This window comes from Megalopta genalis, chromosome 11 (genome assembly GCF_051020955.1).
Source record: "Megalopta genalis isolate 19385.01 chromosome 11, iyMegGena1_principal, whole genome shotgun sequence".
In the NCBI taxonomy this organism is placed as follows: Eukaryota; Metazoa; Arthropoda; class Insecta; order Hymenoptera; family Halictidae; genus Megalopta; species Megalopta genalis.
This window is the reverse complement of record NC_135023.1, coordinates 15772519-15791013: the sequence shown is the minus strand read 5'-3', so window position 1 is coordinate 15791013 and position 18495 is coordinate 15772519. Positions and strand designations below refer to the sequence as shown.

The window sequence follows — 18495 nt, the reverse complement described above, 5'->3', positions numbered from 1 at the left end:
ACATATAGATCGTATTGAACCAATGCCATCAAGTTAGACTTACGCCGGAATGGTGTCAGACACGCGCTTCATATATATATATAATTCACGTACAGGGTGTCTACAGAAATCTGTAATAACCAAGTGGAAATCGTTGAAAATCGTTGGAAATCGCTGAAGAATTTGTGCCACTTGTCGCTCGGAATCGACGGGAAATGTTTGCTTTTGCTTACGTTAGCAAGTCACTTGCCTCAATACTGTATCAACGAGTAAGGAGAAGATTTTAAATATAATTTGCGAAACACGAATGTTGTTCACAATTAATGAATTAAGAGATCCCTTGAATTTTATCTTCGTAATCAGTAGACTGCGAATCTTTACGCGATAGAATAATGACCTACGTCGATTGCAAGAAACAGAAATTAAATAACAATAAATTGCTTCTGCTGATAATTTTGTTAACTTTAAATCATTGAATCCTTCTTATGTTTTCACAATTTTATATTTCAATTACTCATTTTTGTCTTAAATGCATAAAATCCGCAGTGTACTAATCAGTGATTCAAGAACTAGTTATTCAGACACCAAAATATAGCGCTCTGCAAAATTAATCTCGTTAGTATTAAAATTCCAAAAAATTCAAGGTAAATGTTGATCCAAAGTTTATTACTAGTTTTTGTATGAGTTTCTGGTAATAAATATGTTTTCATCTTTTCATGATAATTAGGTGTCAAAAAAGAAACAATATTTGATGTTCGTAATTTTTATGCTGTCTAATATCGCCTACGAATCTTATCCTTAACCTTTCCTAAAAATTTTAATAAAATCAGCAATAATTGATATTTCGAAGTGGTTCTTCGTTCGTTTTCTTTTTCTGCCTTCAATACCAGAGGAGATAATAATCAGGTCTACGTGAAAGTTTCGTCCGATTTCAAGTAAAAATGAAGTTAAGCGGAAAAGAGCTTTATTACTTTATTACGCCACAATATAATTTCCTTTGTTATCTGCGATCCATTTGCCATCTTCTCGCCGTGAAATTCCCGGTTACGTTTTAGTTACCTCTTTATAAAACCGCTGCTACTTTGTGGTTACAAAGTCTTTGATCTTAAACATATGTTTTAGCATCTTCCTGGGAAAGGCAAAGCAAATTTTGAAATCCGATAAATCACACCACAAAATTAAAGAAACACTAAATTATTACCGTAATATCATGTTAAACAATCAATTTCTGCGTTTCCGTTCTGAGCACACAAATTATTTAGGAAATATTTCACCCGACGTTATAGAAGTTCGAAGATAAACAATTTGTCGGTCATTATTCTGTGTTCCATTCCGTGTCCAAGTTTTTAAATTTAATTAAATTCAAACGGATTGACACACTATCACGGAATGTTCGACGATCAATTTAAATGAAACAACGAATACTGAAAATCTGTCGCAATTCTTCGAAATTATTAATTGACATCTGATTCTACGTGGATAATAAGTAAATGAAAAGTCAAAGGATGAAACTAATTCACGGATACATATAATTGACGCAGATGATTACTATTTCGCATAAAGGTCCAAAGTCTACTTATTATACAGCTGACTGTTTTTAATTAAACAGTCGATTATCCAAATGTTGTGCATTTATTTAAATTATTCAGTTGAGCTACGTGATCACTAATAAGTTCTATTATTCACGTGACCACTGAAGTATATGTAAATGGATAAAACCCAACAGATTTCGAGAGACTACAATAACGTTATCTCCACATTGCAGCGTGCAAAACGTGTAATAAATTCACTTTCCCTGTGGGCATGTTTTGCGTGCCGTCACTGCTGCTAAACTAATTACTGGCTTTTTGAAACTGTCATCTTATATATGTGCGTGCTAGACAGAGACAGATGGAATAGTTTAATCCTCTCGGGCAACACGTACACGCCACCGTTCAAATTTAGGACATTTAACCGAGAAAAAAGTGAGTCGAAAAATTTGTTGACGAATTACACTCGAACCCCGAATTCATTTTTTCATAAACTGATATTTTGGTCTGTTACAAATTAGCGTATACAAGCTGGCCTACATCTTGCTGATTACATGTAAATAAACCTTAGGTGTTCTACTCATCTGCATGAACAATGTGTCATGTAAAATCTCAGCTATAACAAACTTTGGTGTAATATGAACGGAAATCCGTATTTAAATAGCAAATTAGTGTACCCGCGGAATTGATCATCAGGAACTTCGTGTACCGAACTTACACAACGTGCCACAGACGTGACACACATTTTTAACAAGACACATTTACATGCAGCACCTAGGGAGAATATAAATAGCGTGTACATGCACTTGAGTATATGCTTTACCAGCATTATAATAAAGAACTAACGAAGGTTGCATAGCTTATTGGGTATTTCATGCAACTTTGTCACTTAGAATGTTTCTTTAGAGAACTCAAAATTTTGTAAAGGTGTTTTTCCCAAAAATTCAACAGAGGAGTGTGCTTCATTTATCTCTTCAAAATAATAGAATAAAATTCAATAATTATAAAGGTGTTCGAAGCCTGTATCCATATTGATTAAAAAGATTCATCATTACTTCGTTTCAGATAAAGAGAACGGCTGGAATTAATTATTATACCATGAAGCTTAATTCTTTGGCAGAATGTTCTATAAAGACACGTAGCTCCTATAATAATCACTATTTTTTCTAGACCAGAAGACTCGACCAATGAGACGAACAATGCCGTCAAAATGGAACGATATTAATAATTCGTCGATTCAATTTTGGCGAGTTGTTTGGTGGTGATGCCGTGTCGGGAATATTTTATGTGCCACGATTTCGGGCTCGCCTGGATACCTCCAATCTTCGTTCGACGCCGCTTTAAGTTTCCAGAAGTTAGGCAAATGTGGGGTATCATCTGGTTGCACTTTGCAGTCAGGTACATCCCGAACAAAGCAGCCCGCCCACATGCACACACGTATACACTGGCTGCCTTCTAATTACTGCCGTTGCAACACTGGCTTGGTCCAGATCACGAGCTAAGATATCTCACATATGAAACCATACGTCAAACCAGCCGATCGTAATAACGCTTCGATGCTATAGCGCACGCATATCTGAACGCATACACGCAGATCTTCCCGTGCATGAGCGTACGCGGGTGTAAACTGTATGTAATTGTCGATAATCGGCGTAACTGTGAAATTGCCGAGCGGTGGCTGTCAAGCGTGAAGCTATGCCGAGCATTTATTACAAGACGTTTCATAATATTACACGTGTCTCCTTAACTGAAATCTGAACGCAATGTAATTCGTTTTAATTTAGGCTTTTTAAGACATTTGGTGCCATAAGTTTCTTTGACAAATTTTCTAGTTACAGTACTGTTTTGATAGTGTACATCGGCAATTCATTGAACTAATGCATTTTATTTGATCAGTTTTAAAGTACAAATTGTTAAAATGAAGATCATATAATAATATCAGAAGTTTTGGTTTGTAAAGTGATTTGAAGTTGAAAAAAACGGTGATGTACGTAACAATGATATAATTCAAGACAAACTCATTCTCCATTTGGAATGCATCAGCACTGTAATGTTGAAATTGTATTTACAGATTCTGATTGTGATTACTTTATTTAATAATCAGTGTAGAATAATAAATAATAATAATAAATAATTAAAGTAGAAGAGGAAATTGGCTCGTTTGTTTTACAATCGACGCAAAGAATTTTTATCTTGCACATGAATCCACAGTCTAGTTATAACTATATAGTTTATCGATGTTCTTTATTAGTATCATTACTATTATGTCACGAGCCGCGTGATCGAAAATAGATTTCAAAGCTCTAAACTCGATCAGTTCATTTCACGAAGTGCAATACGCATGACTTCACCGTTTGACTCTATCCCGAAACACTAACCAATTATTAAGAACCATCTGGGAAATTTGGACTGCTGATGCCGGCGCACAATACAATACACTGCGCCTTCCATTCAGCAACAATGGCCGTGGATTAATCGTTTAACGAATGCAATTCAGCGTGACTAACTGCGAACAGATGTTGTGCTATCAATTTTAATCTCTGCAGTTAAAGCAAAACAGTTCAACGTACTCTTCGTAGGGACTGATGGGGTACATTGAAACTTGTGTTATTATTATGAGAATCATTTTACGTTTCATCGCACAGCGGATGATATTGATTTATTTCCACTGTTTAAGAACTTATGCATAGGCAGTTGTAAAAACGCTGCTGTGAATTAAGTTATCTCTGTGCTGTAGGATTGCACTATTTAGATTCAGTTCGTTCTATTAATATTCTCTAAATGTCCTGTGAATGTTATAATAGCATCAAATTAGACCATTGTGTGTCACTTTGAAGCAAGTATTAAATTACGGTTTTGTCCATTGTGATAGAGTTTTACAACTCCATGATTATCACGCTAAACAGTGTTACACTTTTATTATTATATATAATAATATTATAATATAATTCTATATAATAATAATATAATATAATTCTATATAATAATAATATAATATAATTCTATATAATAATAATATAATATAATTATATTCTTCGTTTCTTGTTATATTCGAAAGTGATGAAAACGCTAATCTTTATTCGATCACGTCGAATGTAATTTTGTAACCATCGAAAGAATAATATTGGAAGAAGAGTGCAACTGTTTCTCGTTTGTTTCCTACACAGATATTGTACCTGCCGTCAGTGTTCCATTTTTTGTACTATTTATATCCTTTAAAAGGTACAGCTACGTTGCATTTGAAAACTTGAAATATAATATCTTGAAAACAACGCATTTTTGGGAAAATGTTAAAGAGCTTTCATAAGTAAACAAATTTACCATGACATTAAGTATTCTTCTATTGTTGTTTCAAAGCCGAAATTACTTACCAACCCAGTACAACAAAGGATTTTTCGAAAACAGAGAATTCGAAACAGGTTATTTCTCGATCTCTCTGGTAGTTTCAGTATTAAACGAAGAAATTCGGAGCTTTTCCAGAGAGCACGCACCGATGCAGTATCAACTTCCGTGTACACATAAATCGCACGGAGGAATGCGCGATCCATCGTAAAGCAAGAGTCGAGTGAAAAATGTTGCCGAAGATAGGAGTACAGACAGATGATCGTCATCGGCTCGGAGACAGGAAGATGGAGACCGGACAAAATTGAAATCGCGCAGATCAAATTCCGCGTAAATCGATAGCGAGCTTCCCTATCATTTCCTACGATCCAAGCAGCACAGTTATTCTCCGTTATCAGTCGAAGTAAATCATCGTGTATTATAGTTCCGGAAGGGTACATGTAATCGACAAACAGCCGGATTTGGCATTTCCATTTCTCCCATTGTCGAATCGCGGTAGTCGATTCAAAGCTGAAGGCAACTCGTTGTTCAATTCGATTCGGATTCGTTGAATCAATCTTGTGAACCGTACGTCCGAGATTGTCGATTACCATACCTTGACATTTCTCGGGGATCTTTGGACGTTCGCCGATCGGTTCCGAGTTGAATTTCTATGGGGCGATCGTTAATGAAAGTAATTATTTATTCAGCAAGCGGAATGGAATCGATTTCGTCTGTACAAGCTCGAATTACGGTTGTGTAGAAGTTTGTAGTAACAAATTAATTCGTTTTTAGGAGGTTTTCATTATTGTTTCTAGTCAAAATAAACCTGTAAACTCGTTAGATAAATTCTTCATACCTAATTCAAAATGATCTAAGAACGATTTTAAATATATTTGCCATTTTCGACCAATCTACGAAATTATACGATTAGGTAATTTGTTAGTATCTAGAATTTGTTAGATACAAAGTATGCCAACAATTAGTGACGTAAACTTAATGTGAATATTATATGAAATTGATAAACTGAAATAGTAACGATAAGTAGTATTCTGTGTTCGATATTGAATATAATCATAATATATTACGAAATATATTAATAATAAAACAATGTTCTTTCTTCAATGAATGTTGCTTTCATATTTGGTTGTTAACTAACTATTACAACCTTCATTTTGTTTCGTAATTATATATTTTTCTACAAATACAAAATATTTATGTGAATTCAAATTACATTGAAAATTATTGTTACTAATGAATTTATATTATTATAGATTTTTGATTTACTGACTACTGTCACAATCATTAAATGACAATTTATAGATGCTACAGTATTTTAGAGCTTCATGTTGGAAGCTTATTATAAATTAGTTAGATCGAGTTCAGCGAATGACAAAAGTCGAATGAATTTCAATTAAAGAATTCCAATATTGGAAATTCGCGAGTTTAAGAGTAACTGATGAAATATATTAATAATGACGAATAAAGTAGATAAAAGTTAATCGCGTACTATTTTCAGAAGAAGATAGATTTAGAACCGGAATAAAAGTTGTTGATTATAAACTTTATTATGAACCATCATTTAAACATAAACTTTTTACGAACTACCTTTTCACAAAACGTACGTGTTATTTTAGCATGAACAGCAATGGAAAACACAGAATATAGAATTAATAACAGCAAAAAATTATAATCTTGAACCTTCGAAGTACAATTTAATTACTCTACTAAAAGCGAGCCACTAAATTGCGTAATAAAATTGATTACTAGACTGTGTATCTTTATGGGAAATAACAGTTTTCTGTACTAATTACAAGAACTAGAGATCAAGTAGGAAATTATTCCTTCTTTCAATCATTTTAATTATTTTAAATTAATATCTCGGCATTCTTAATTTCATTTCATCTCCTTATCATTTTAAATTGCATGTGTTCAATTTTGTCGTAAGTGCATCAAATAAGCAGTTTGCTGATTACATACTGGCCACTTAAAAAATTAGCGTCTATTGTGAAGTAGAATAATGTGAATAATTACATACTCAAAGTAACTTTTACATTTTAAGTGGTATTTAAACAAAAACTATTTATCTATATTTTATTATTCTTAATACAGTATTTTGTTAAGTTATTATGTAGATATTACTAGAAATGCAAAAGTTACTTCGGGTCTATAATTATGCACACCGGTGTAAATTATATTCTTTGCATCTTCCGGCTGATTCTTTTGACCCTTTCCTAGACGAACGCATGATAGATTGACTGGCGAAATGAACTCTATAAATCGTCCAACTTTAATTCAGCCCGACGGTGATGCAATTAGAGACAACATTCCTGGAGCAAACTATTTCAGAACTGCTTCAAGTTTAACAGCGAAGAATCCATAATAGATTGGCGTGGTTAATCGTCGAAATAAGCCTTGAACTGGAAAACGACAAAAGTTCAGGTTCAAGTGTGTTTCGTGGATTGCGACATTTAATTAAATTCAAACGAATAAAATTCCAACCAATGCTACGAAATAAACAAGTAAAACAGTGACGGAGCTATACTACTTAGAATTACAATTAAAAATTACATTAAAAGTTCGACAAGTGTAGCTGTAACGATTTTTATGTTTGCAAAGAGAACTAGAAAGTACACTTTTTAATTAAATAAAATCCGCTGCCATGCTCGTGTGATACCTCGACGAACAAAATTTTTAATAAAAATTTAGGTAACATAGTTGATCAGGAGAGACTTCGAATTCATGCAGTGCTGAATATACATCCCACATTTTTTTTATTTGGTTTTGTAAACTTCATCGTTGAAAAACGTTTATCGCCTGATTAATCATATGTGTCGTGTGCATGAATAAGTTCAGAACGATTTTGTTATCCAAAAAGATGAGTGGGTCGTCTTTATGAAAGCTTTTACGGTCTCTGTTGAGTACAAAACTCTGTACAAACGACTTCGTATGTCTGCATTCATCGTGCAAATGAAGCTTTATTTAACTCTTACAAATTACGTGGAAGTAGAAGCGCAAATTTAAATGGATTTCATACAGTATAATATTCGCTTAACACCAAGAACAATTTTTTAACATACTAAACGCTTTTTGAAAGAGCTGTCAGATATAAAATGAAAAAATTACAACTTCAATGAAGATGAAAAGAATTTAACGTTACAGCATTTTCTTAATCTAATTTGTTCGTTGATGTGAAATCGACCTAATGGTAAAGAAACAATATAATATAAAACGATAAGCAGAATGTTTATTGATTTATCAGTGCTTTAAATTACATGGTTTATTTAGAAAATATTATTAGATTCTAAATTATTGCCGAACATTATTTAAGGAAATTATAAATTATTCAAGGTCTATCTAAAATAACGATTAGTAAAAATGGAAGCGTCGTTTCCCGACAAATAACTTCCCAGTCAAGCAACAAACATGAAAGAAATAAAGGCAGATTTTCAAGGAACAGTAAAAGGCGTGCAATATTTTAGACGTGCACTCGCTCGACCGTAAAAAGCCTCGTAACAACCGGTGCACTTCGCACGTCTGAAGGCTGCTTGAATGCGCTGATAATTCTTGTATGAAACGAATGATCCGCGAAACGCCCAGTTATCCGTGCGATGCACGAATCGTGCAGCGAGTTGTTTGATGTCGGGGTTTGCAATAAATAAATTACAGGCAGGATCAATAGAACGCAGTCGCGAATACTTGAAATCGCTACTCGTGTTCGCGGGTCGAACGCGGTCTCCGTCGCAGTAAATTTCACCGCAGTTTTTAACGATGCATTAATCGAGGAAATGAAATTAGAAATTCTTGGAGGAAATAATTTATCGCCGTTGTAATTCAGCCAGAGAGCCGTGAACTTTTTTAATGGTACGGCCATTCTGCGCGGATTCGATCAATTCCGCGCACGTTGTGTCTCGGAATTTGTTCAAATTGACGTATGTTATAGTCCGCGCGAAAATAGAGGGAGTTTCAGTCATCATTTCGCCGAACTCTAAATTCCGCGGGAAAAACACGGGCCCCCGAAAATTGCTGGTTCTCAGTGATTTTTCCGAGAACCGGCTTCGCAAACGATTTTTGCTAACGATATTTTATCTGCGCAAACGATTTTTTATGTTCGCGGCCATTAAACTTACGAGCGTCGATTTTGTTTTCGTGTTAGAGAACGTAGTAACATTTTCGTGTTACGAAAGAATCGAAAATATTTTTATTTAGCAAGGTCCACATTTTTATTCGAGTCCGAAACTTTTGTGGCCGTTTTTCTCGTTCCATTTTCGCACTCGCTGTGATTCTAGGATTCTGATTTAGTCTCCTCTCGAGTATAATCGGAAAAAAACTGAACGTTTTTGTGGTACGAACATTAGCTTAGTACGCGCGTTGGGGTGGAAATTACACGAACGGTTTTTGTAACAGTGTCACGTAATAATGGATTAGTTTTTTCATCTGGCCGGATCTTCTTGGTTACAATGCCTTTCAAGAGCGCTCTTCACCGCATATTGATAATGTTTTTAGTTACCTAGTTCGATATGCCGACCATATTTCACCGTATCCAGTGGGCGACGACACTGTGTGCATACTTCACGCAAGCTTTGCCATAAATCACTTATTTTACAGACATATGCATTTATCCTCGTTGTAATAATGTCAAAATTTCTTACTGCATAATCTTTTCGTCCCTTCTTTTTTCTGCTTGTGTATTATCGGTACACGTTGTTACTGTTGAACGTTGCTCATTAATTGGGTTTAAGCATTGAATAATGTATCATCTTGTCTTATCATCTCTCTTATACAAGTAACTTTCATTCCGAAGTAAAATTATTTAGTTGTGTATGAATGAACATTTACCCAAAAGGAAGAAACATTTCGATGCAGCAGTTGAAAAAGAAGTTAACAGAAATTAACTTGGAAGAGAATAATCAATAAACTATGAATGAACGCTCTATATTCTACAATTTTTAATTTATTTATTACTTTTTAAATTATTTTCTACATATGACAACATTATCTTTTTATTATTTATTATTTTATTTATTTTGTATATCATTTAGTTATATATTTTTTTATTTATTGCACGAATCAATTATTGTCCAAATAAATTCCAATTCGAACAACGAATAACTTCTTATTCGGATGAATTTTTATTCCAATAAAATCATATTCAGACAAATTATTATCTAGGTAAATTTTTATTCCGACATTTATTCGATAAGGTCGTATTGTATTCGTTAATCCTTATCTTCTATCCGAATAAAATGTTGTCCAACTCTGATCACTATAAATCAGACTCGGAGCTGATAATTACATCGCCACGTGATTTTCAAAATAGTCTTTTCACAACGATCTGAAATTAATATTTCGAATAATTACAACATAAAATGACGGTAGGTCAGGATCCTATCTGTTGAATGACACATTACACAAATCGGATGGCATTACCGATATTGCTTTGGAATAAATGGCGGAGCACTCTGATGATAAGTAGTAGGAAAGATAAACGTCACGGTACGTCTGTCCCGTGAACGGTTTATTGCGCCCTCGATATTCGAGGGTACGCCCCGATGTATCAGCATCAAGAAAACAGCAAGTCACTCTCGTTCCACGGCCAGTTATCTAGGCAACATCTCGCTATTGGCCGTGCCGGATAATGGATAAACGGGTCCATATCGCGGAAACCAGGTTAATGGTGGACAATTTAGTCATTCAAAGTCAACGTTCTGAACGATGTTACGTTTTTCAATAACGGCGACTTAATGTCCGATAAAATCACGACGCGAGTCAACAGTCCCGTACCATTATGCGGCGTTCCGACATTTTTGCCGGGCGAATTGCTGTCGCGGACATTTGAAAATATTAGGGACGCCGTTCTAGATGTCGTCGGAAGACATCGCCACTGGGAAATATGATGCCGGCGTTTAGGAACTGCTACGATGATTAATCGCATTGTATCGTACCACTGACACGGCACTTTGATATATGAAATCCCTGTCGGTATATTTCGCTAGATAACAGACATCATTATAAGAGGGATAATTTGGTAATTCCGCTTCATTGTTATGCACTGTACGCAATTTTGGAAATAAGAATCCTATTACTAAGATCGCGGATCTTTATACAAAATAGACATCGCTCTTTGTCTTGTCGTAACAATTACGATTCCTATACGTATTATCAGCGATGTGAATTAAACCACCAATAAGTTACAAACTTTATTTAAAATAAAATTCAATGAGTAGTAAAAAACAGTATAAATACTACAATTAAGATCACTTGAACGTACTTTTTGTCTGTGATAGGTTCGGATAGTTCCAGTTGCATTGCAATTCTCAAACAATCGTATTTATTGCCGTATAATGTACGTGGTTCTAACAGTAACTTGATGTTAACAGACTTTGATAAGGTAATCAGATCAATGGACTACGTACAACGGTGAACTATGGTCGGTGTTTACTACAAACAGAAACAGCAAGTTGTAGTCAAGCGCATTAATCAACCGCCACACAATAAACCTGTCTAACGGACTTTCAATATCGTTTATAATTGGAAGCACAATATTCCTCAATGTTGTTATATCTAGCCACTCTCTTTTTAATTGTACAGTCAATTTATTGAAACAATAAATTTTACTTTAAATCACACGGCACACGATCATTTCAATCACGTGGCAAATGAGACAAAAATCGAAGTGTATTGAAATGTATTTTGTTTTTTCATTCATTTCTTTCCTTCGCTTTTAATAATTATAGCATTGCTTTTTGATGTAAATTACATTGCAATTACATTAATTACAATTACATTACAATTACATTACAAATGAATGATGTTAATATTAAAAGTTCAAATTAATACGAGGTTCTGAAAATGTAGTTTATTAGTAAACTCGTAGCGAAAAGAACACGAAATCATAATCCAGTTAGAGTGCACAGTTATAGAAACAAGACGTAAATTTGTTTTAGTTACTGAATTGTTTTAAATTAAAAAGTACGTTTGAAAATTTGACTATATTATTGTTTTTTTGTAATTTAGACGAGTTTCATGAACACAATAGTTTATTCTGTTGTTTTGGAGACCACCATTCTCGCATTTCTTTCATCTTTATTTGCGACATTTCATAAATGTTTTGACAAAAAACATTACGTCAGAGATTTAAGAAGCTAGTTTCCGCATTTTGCGGGTCTTTTAATGTTTTGATTTGGTTATGAAAATTGTAGATCAAGTTTTACATAAAACATAAAATACCCTATAATGTAAATATATCCATCGGCGTTAACAGGCTAGAAACATTTTAAACCGCGAACACGATTAAGAGAGAGACACCCTGTAAAATGGAATTACTATAGATCCAAAGAAATGTTTTCGCGTGCGATCGGTTGAAAAGGCAGCCACGCGTCCGCCAACGTTATCCGAACAATAAACAAGAATTGGGTCGATTATCTCGGTCGAGATCATACGTCTCGCACGCGGGACAAATTGTAGACGAATCGAAGTTCAAAGAGCGCGACGTCGACGCGACTTCGGACAAGAAACAGTTCGCAAAGAATCCAGTGTCATCGGGATCAATAAGCCCCCTGACGTCTCAATTTCTTGACAACACGAGAGGGCGGTCGGTCGGCTCCACGGGAATTGTTTTCGTCTCCTTAAACGCGGCACGGTATTCCGACATTGTTGTCGAAAGATAAACAGTTCCGAGTTACCGTGACAAAGTTAACGTCCCCCAGCAGGCCGCTATCTGATCGTGGCACTGCCACCGGTGATATTGAGTTTTACAAGAGCGGGCACAATGGCTGAATGTAGAGTTAAATAACTCGTTGCAGCCGACAGGAGCAGCATCCCGGAAATGTGAGTCTATAATTTGAATCGCGGCTCGAAAAGGTAGTCGGGAAAAAGGGGCAACCCTTGAGGTATTCAGCACGCCTCTGCTCTCCAGCCACGCTTTTGACACAAGGGAAAGATACAATATCCCTTTAAAACAGAAATTATTTCCCCCGGGTGTAATCCCGCTGGGTGCCTCGGAATCAGCTTCGGAACATCCTCACGCGGCGGTTAGATATTTTCAACGAGGTATTTGCTTACTAGCTACCCTGCTATTAATATAATAATGCAACCGAGATTGCGGCGAAGCTGACGTGTCAGTAAAATGAGAAATATATTTGGAACTTGTTACACAGCTTTTAAATATTATTGATTTAAATTCGTGTACGTTTGTTTCCTTACGATTAAGCTGCGGATTTTTGTTGCATTTTTGACGAAAATGACTGGTTCAATTACGAAACTGTGAAGACGTGTTTCGAAGAGAAAATTGCACATGCGACGAAAACGAAACATGGTTCCGAATTTAAATAATTTATACGGTTTAAAACAGTTTATTTGTAATCAAAGAGGTTAACATAATTGAAAAAGGAGAATGTTTTCCTCAGACTTACATTTAATACTGTTAACTTAGGCAATTTGTATCTTGCATAAATTAGGCTATTAAGTTAGAAATGTCTAACTCTCCATTTTCATCTGTAAAACACAATTCAAGTGTAGTCTATTGTAAGTAGACTGCGGATATTTATGCAAAATACAAATTGCCTAAGAAAACTTTTAACTATGAACCAATAATCCAGCTTTGTTCTTTTCGTGGTAGCTTGAATCGACGTTCTCTACAGTTTGTTGACACTGGCTTTCAACCTAAGAGACTCAGCTTTGCAAGAATTCGATTATTTGTAATGCGATTTAACGATTTAGCCGGAAAAAGACAACGCAGTATTGTATAATGTATCACCCCACATTTCATATTCAGAATGCACGGGATTGAATTTACATAAAACCAAGAATCAGATGTATATCTTAAAACAGAAACGTCACTTTATTCAACGAGGTTAGTATCAATAATTTATATCTGCTCCGAGTAAGACTTAGCTTGAAGAAGACGCGTTTGAAGAAATATTCCTGGACTCTCGTGCAATAATATCTCGAAAAAATTGTTCAAATTCCACGAAGAAACGTATGTTCTCGATTTATTCCTGCACGTAGACTCGTCTCTTCCACGGTTATGCTACTGATTACGGGACAACCGGTGCACATTCTTGAACGACCAAACTTTTGTGAACTCTGAGACGCTGGGAAGTCCAATAACTCCTCTCCATCCTTTATTCTCTGGAAACATTGTTCGACTATGAGTAGTCGTATTAATACTTTCGAAAGTCCGCCTTATTTTTCACTGGAACAAACAACTCCTTGACGAGAACAAGTTAGCTCTACCTTGGAGCGGTGACGTATGTCAAATTGACTCCTAACACTGGTTATGATGTACGTCGCATAGACTGTTAAGCCTCTATTGGCCCATGTAACATTCAAGTCACAAGCTAATATATCCACATTTTACTAAATAATTTTAGTTTTTTTCACAAGATGATGTATACGTCTTAATTATATAATACCTTTGCATTAACCAATAAGAATATTGATGACGGTTGGCAGCACCATCAATCTGAAATGTCAAAGTAAATACCTTGCAAGTTGACTGCGGACAGAAACCAAAGGGACCATTTTGTGCAATTGAGATTATTTATGCTTTTGTCGGTGTTTAATAAATAAAAAAAGCGTATATAATATCTCTCGGTTCGTATTTCGTTCGTATTTGCATTTCAATAATCATTTTGTTACTATTTGTATATGATACAGTTTTGTAACTTTCAGGTTACATTGGGATATTGTGGTAGATTCGAGTGTATTTAGGATAATAGTTGTGCTTTCTTCTATTTTGAAATTTATATATCAAATACCCCCAAAATATGGATACAAAATCATATAAAAATAGAAGAGGAATTAGAGTTAGACGCATCAGCGGTAATAGATCCGAAGATTCTTTATTAGATTCTAAATCCGATGAAGATCATCCAGTAACATTTACCCGACGTCGCATAAATATTATTAACAGTGACAATGAATTTAGTACCGAATCATCATCAGATGATGAAAATTCAGGACCACGAAAAACTGTTTGGCAACCAGTTCAAAATGCAACGTGCATCAATGTTTAACGCCAAGTGCAAACTGTTTTATGGAATTTCACGCTCGAGCTTCTATGCACAGAAATTCAAACGTTGCAAGCCGCTGTTACTTCAAAGTTACAAAGTGAATTAATATTATAATAAAATTATTTAAAGTGGTAAATTTCTTTTTAATCTGCATATATAGATTTATAATCGTTGATTTTCCGTTGCATAAATTTGTTTATATTTAAGAAAAAAATTCGGCCCATAGAGGGTTGACATTGCTGATGATGCACGTCAAATAGTCTCTTAACACTGGTGATGATGTACGTCAAATAGACTCTCTATCATTACAATGGTAGCGACTTGATGTGGCAAATAGGCTCCCTATAAACTCCTAACAATGGTGATCTCGAGTCAAATTGACGTGAATAGTGATAACTTGAAGCGAAATTGACTACTATCAATTAATGCTGACTTGATATCATATCGTATCACTCCATACCGCTAGACGTACCATTATTAATAGGGAGTCTATTTGACGCCAGGTCACTATTATTGATACGGAGTCTATTTGACGTCAAGTCATCATAATTGATACGAAGTCAATATGACGTCACGTTACCACTAATAGCATTAAAACAGTGGTCACCACTTGAATGTTAATTCAGTGACTGTGCGCACTCAACAGATTTTCTCATCAGATTCTTATCAGATCGTGTCCCTTTCGTAGATAAAAATTTCCCTCCGTTGCATCCGGAGCTTGATAAAATACCTTCGATTTCGTTCAGTACAGACGCGGTATCGTACATCGTACGATCGATACTATGAAATTGTACACGGAAATTCAGACCTGTCTCTATTAATGGACATGTCCATCACCAATCTTGATTATTGTCAAGGGATTTTTGGGTAGCCACTGCTTGTAGCATTTAACGGTTAAACTGGCCAATGGTCACGTTGCGCAAATGATGGACGTCCATCAGCCCTTCCCAATTTATGCTCCGAGGAGATTGAGCGACTTGTCAAGCATCGGAACCGTCAACCAAAGAACCGCGTGCCAGTGAATTGACGAATTTCTGTGCAAATGTACCATATTTTCTGCGTTCACGAATGACAATATTGTTAACGAACGCAGTGCATATATTGTGACTGATTTGTTCGAGGCAGTATTTTTCCAATCTATGCACAGTGGCCAACAAAAGTGCTTGTAGATCTTTTAAAACACAAATGATTTGATTTTTTTTTAAATGATAGATGGACTGATTTATTAGACAATGACTAAAATACTAAATAATATTTTTAATTTTACCACTACATGCAACGACAAAAGCAAAGTAAGAAGCTCACGTTTTAACATTTTTATTATATATAATATTAATTCATAATAGTAATATTTAATATTATATGTAACAATAAACCTACCAAGCCGGTCAGAATGACCGGTTTTACATTTTGTATTTTAAAATTGCTGAAATTATAGAGACTTTTTCATAGGAAATTATCAAATGAATTTCACAGTCCGAGTATTCGTTCTAATAAAAATTATGGGAAGTCTAAATAGATTCGGTTTTAGCAACAAAAACTCGTCGCTTTTAATGCTCGGTACGTTTAGTGTTAATATTCTAAAAATGCGTTTTGTAGATCTCGGTAATATATCAGCCGTTTATTTTGAAAATGGCATAAGTCACTTTACCGTAATGAAAAGTGGTGATTTTTTAATGTTTATACGAAATTATTTATACTGAGAAAAATATCAGTATCCTGACATAACAAATACAAGTAAATCTTCTCGAAAGTTAGCATCCATATTTTTAAACGTGTTAAAACGCAAACCCTTAAATATATCGACTTAAAAACAAAGTGATTTTAGCCACTTTCAAAATAAACGGCTCATATATGCGTTCTGCGCTAAATTTGATCGAAATCGATCACACATTTCGAACAGTTCACGTAAAATTTGATTATATACGGCCACCTTCTAGGTATCTTATCGTGAACAGTTTCTGTTTCAGGTTATACAAGGGAACCGTGAGCTTTATTTCGTTTTCGCCGTTGTTGTACTCTCATTTGCAGACAGTTAAGCGACAGAGTATAGAAGCCGATGTTCAATCGCCTGTGGCCGAACGTATTTCATTGATTAGAACGGGTCAGTCTCTTTCATCAGAAAAACTCGACTGGTTTTTTGTAACATTAAATGCGATCCCATAGCGCCAAACGCTGGCCCGTTGTTTGGCGTTTTTTTCAATTTCGTGCCAGCGGACATCCGGCGGTTGAAATCGATTCCCGACGCAATTATTGCTTCGAGAGGAGGACTGTATACAGTACACCGTCGCTTTTAGTAACAGCTAAAACATCTTTGATCGAAGTTGAACGCGCAACGTCGCCGTAAACGAGAAATTTTCAGGTAGAATTTTTCCGAAGCGTTCCTTCTATAAAGAAATATTTTAAATAAAGATTGCCTCTTGCAGGATGTTAAGACATTTAGTTATTAAGAAAATATGTATATTTTGTTACACGTCATCACGATATGACAGAATTTTCTTTGTAAAACGTGAAATGAGAGTTCCATTTCTCTTCGTTGTTGCATTTTACACGTATGCATACGATTGAAAAGTACATGGAAAGATTGTACGAAATTGTGAGAATTTCAACAAAATAGAAACATACAAAATTGTTTGACAATTCTGACACAAAATAATACGTTGTTGAGAGAGTATCTGAGCTCACAGTTGTCCTACGTATTCTTTAAACGAATTCGAGTAATTGAAACTAGAATAACAAGTGCAAGAACGCCTGAAAGAAGGAATTATTATTCCCGAGATGGAGGAATGGAAGCTCTAAAAAGATTCTTGGGAGTTCATAAGGGAACGTCTCGTGGTGACGACGGTAACTAAAACTTCCTATCAAGAATTCAACCGGCGATAACTGAAAAATGAGCGATGAGCGAATTTTTCAAAACGACAAAAAAGTTGCTGGAGCCGGATATCGAATGGTCTTATCAACTTCTGTTCCTTCGGTTTGTTTTCAGGCAAAATTGACTTTATATTTGTCGAATAAGACGTGTAAAATTTTCTCATCAAAAAATAAGCAAAATAAAAGAATAACGAAGTTTTACACCCCACAGTAACCGATTTCACTGTCCTATAGCTATTATCCCAGCGCCACTTTTAAGATTAACGCGACCGTTACACACGTGCACGTTTTATTCCCGACGCAATATCCGATCGAAATGGCTGACAAGTTTTGTTTCACTTTTCCCGTAAACTTCTGTTCCGTCCACTTATGAAATACGTGACGGACCGGTTCGTTTTTTGCGGTCTTAGCGGATCGCTCGTTACCAGGCAATCGCGACACTAAAAGTCCACGAAAACTGCGGGATCCTTTATTATCTGCAGCCGAGAATTGCTCGGGCCCGAGAGAGATAACACGCTATATTAAAGACGTGACCCGCAACAGGCTATAATTATCCTTATCGTATGGGCTATTCAGGAAGCGTGGGAACTACGCGAACCTGTGCGCACACGGAGAAATTTCTACTTCGAAAATCTAGAGTATAGCGTAGATACGTAAAATTTGTTCGGAGTTTAGTTTCTGAAATAGGTGAGCGTAACTTCCGCGGAGAAATGGTTAACGTACACGCTCGCACGTAGCACGTGCTAGGTAAACTGGACACAAACATGTGTTCCATTTTA

General features: G+C 35.4%; 1 protein-coding gene and 1 long non-coding RNA gene across 4 annotated transcripts in view; one reads left to right on the top strand and one right to left on the bottom strand.

Moving 5' to 3' along the window:
* Window positions 1-18495, top strand: part of nAChRa7 (nicotinic acetylcholine receptor alpha7 subunit) — a 385318-nt gene that overhangs the window by 220368 nt on the left and 146455 nt on the right. The gene's annotated exons all lie outside the window — the stretch shown is intronic.
* LOC143260303 (uncharacterized) lies at window positions 927-3005 on the bottom strand. The gene is made up of 2 exons (XR_013034447.1): window positions 1181-3005; window positions 927-1108 (listed from the first exon to the last, which is right to left on the bottom strand). It is a non-coding gene; the product is annotated as an uncharacterized LOC143260303 (long non-coding RNA).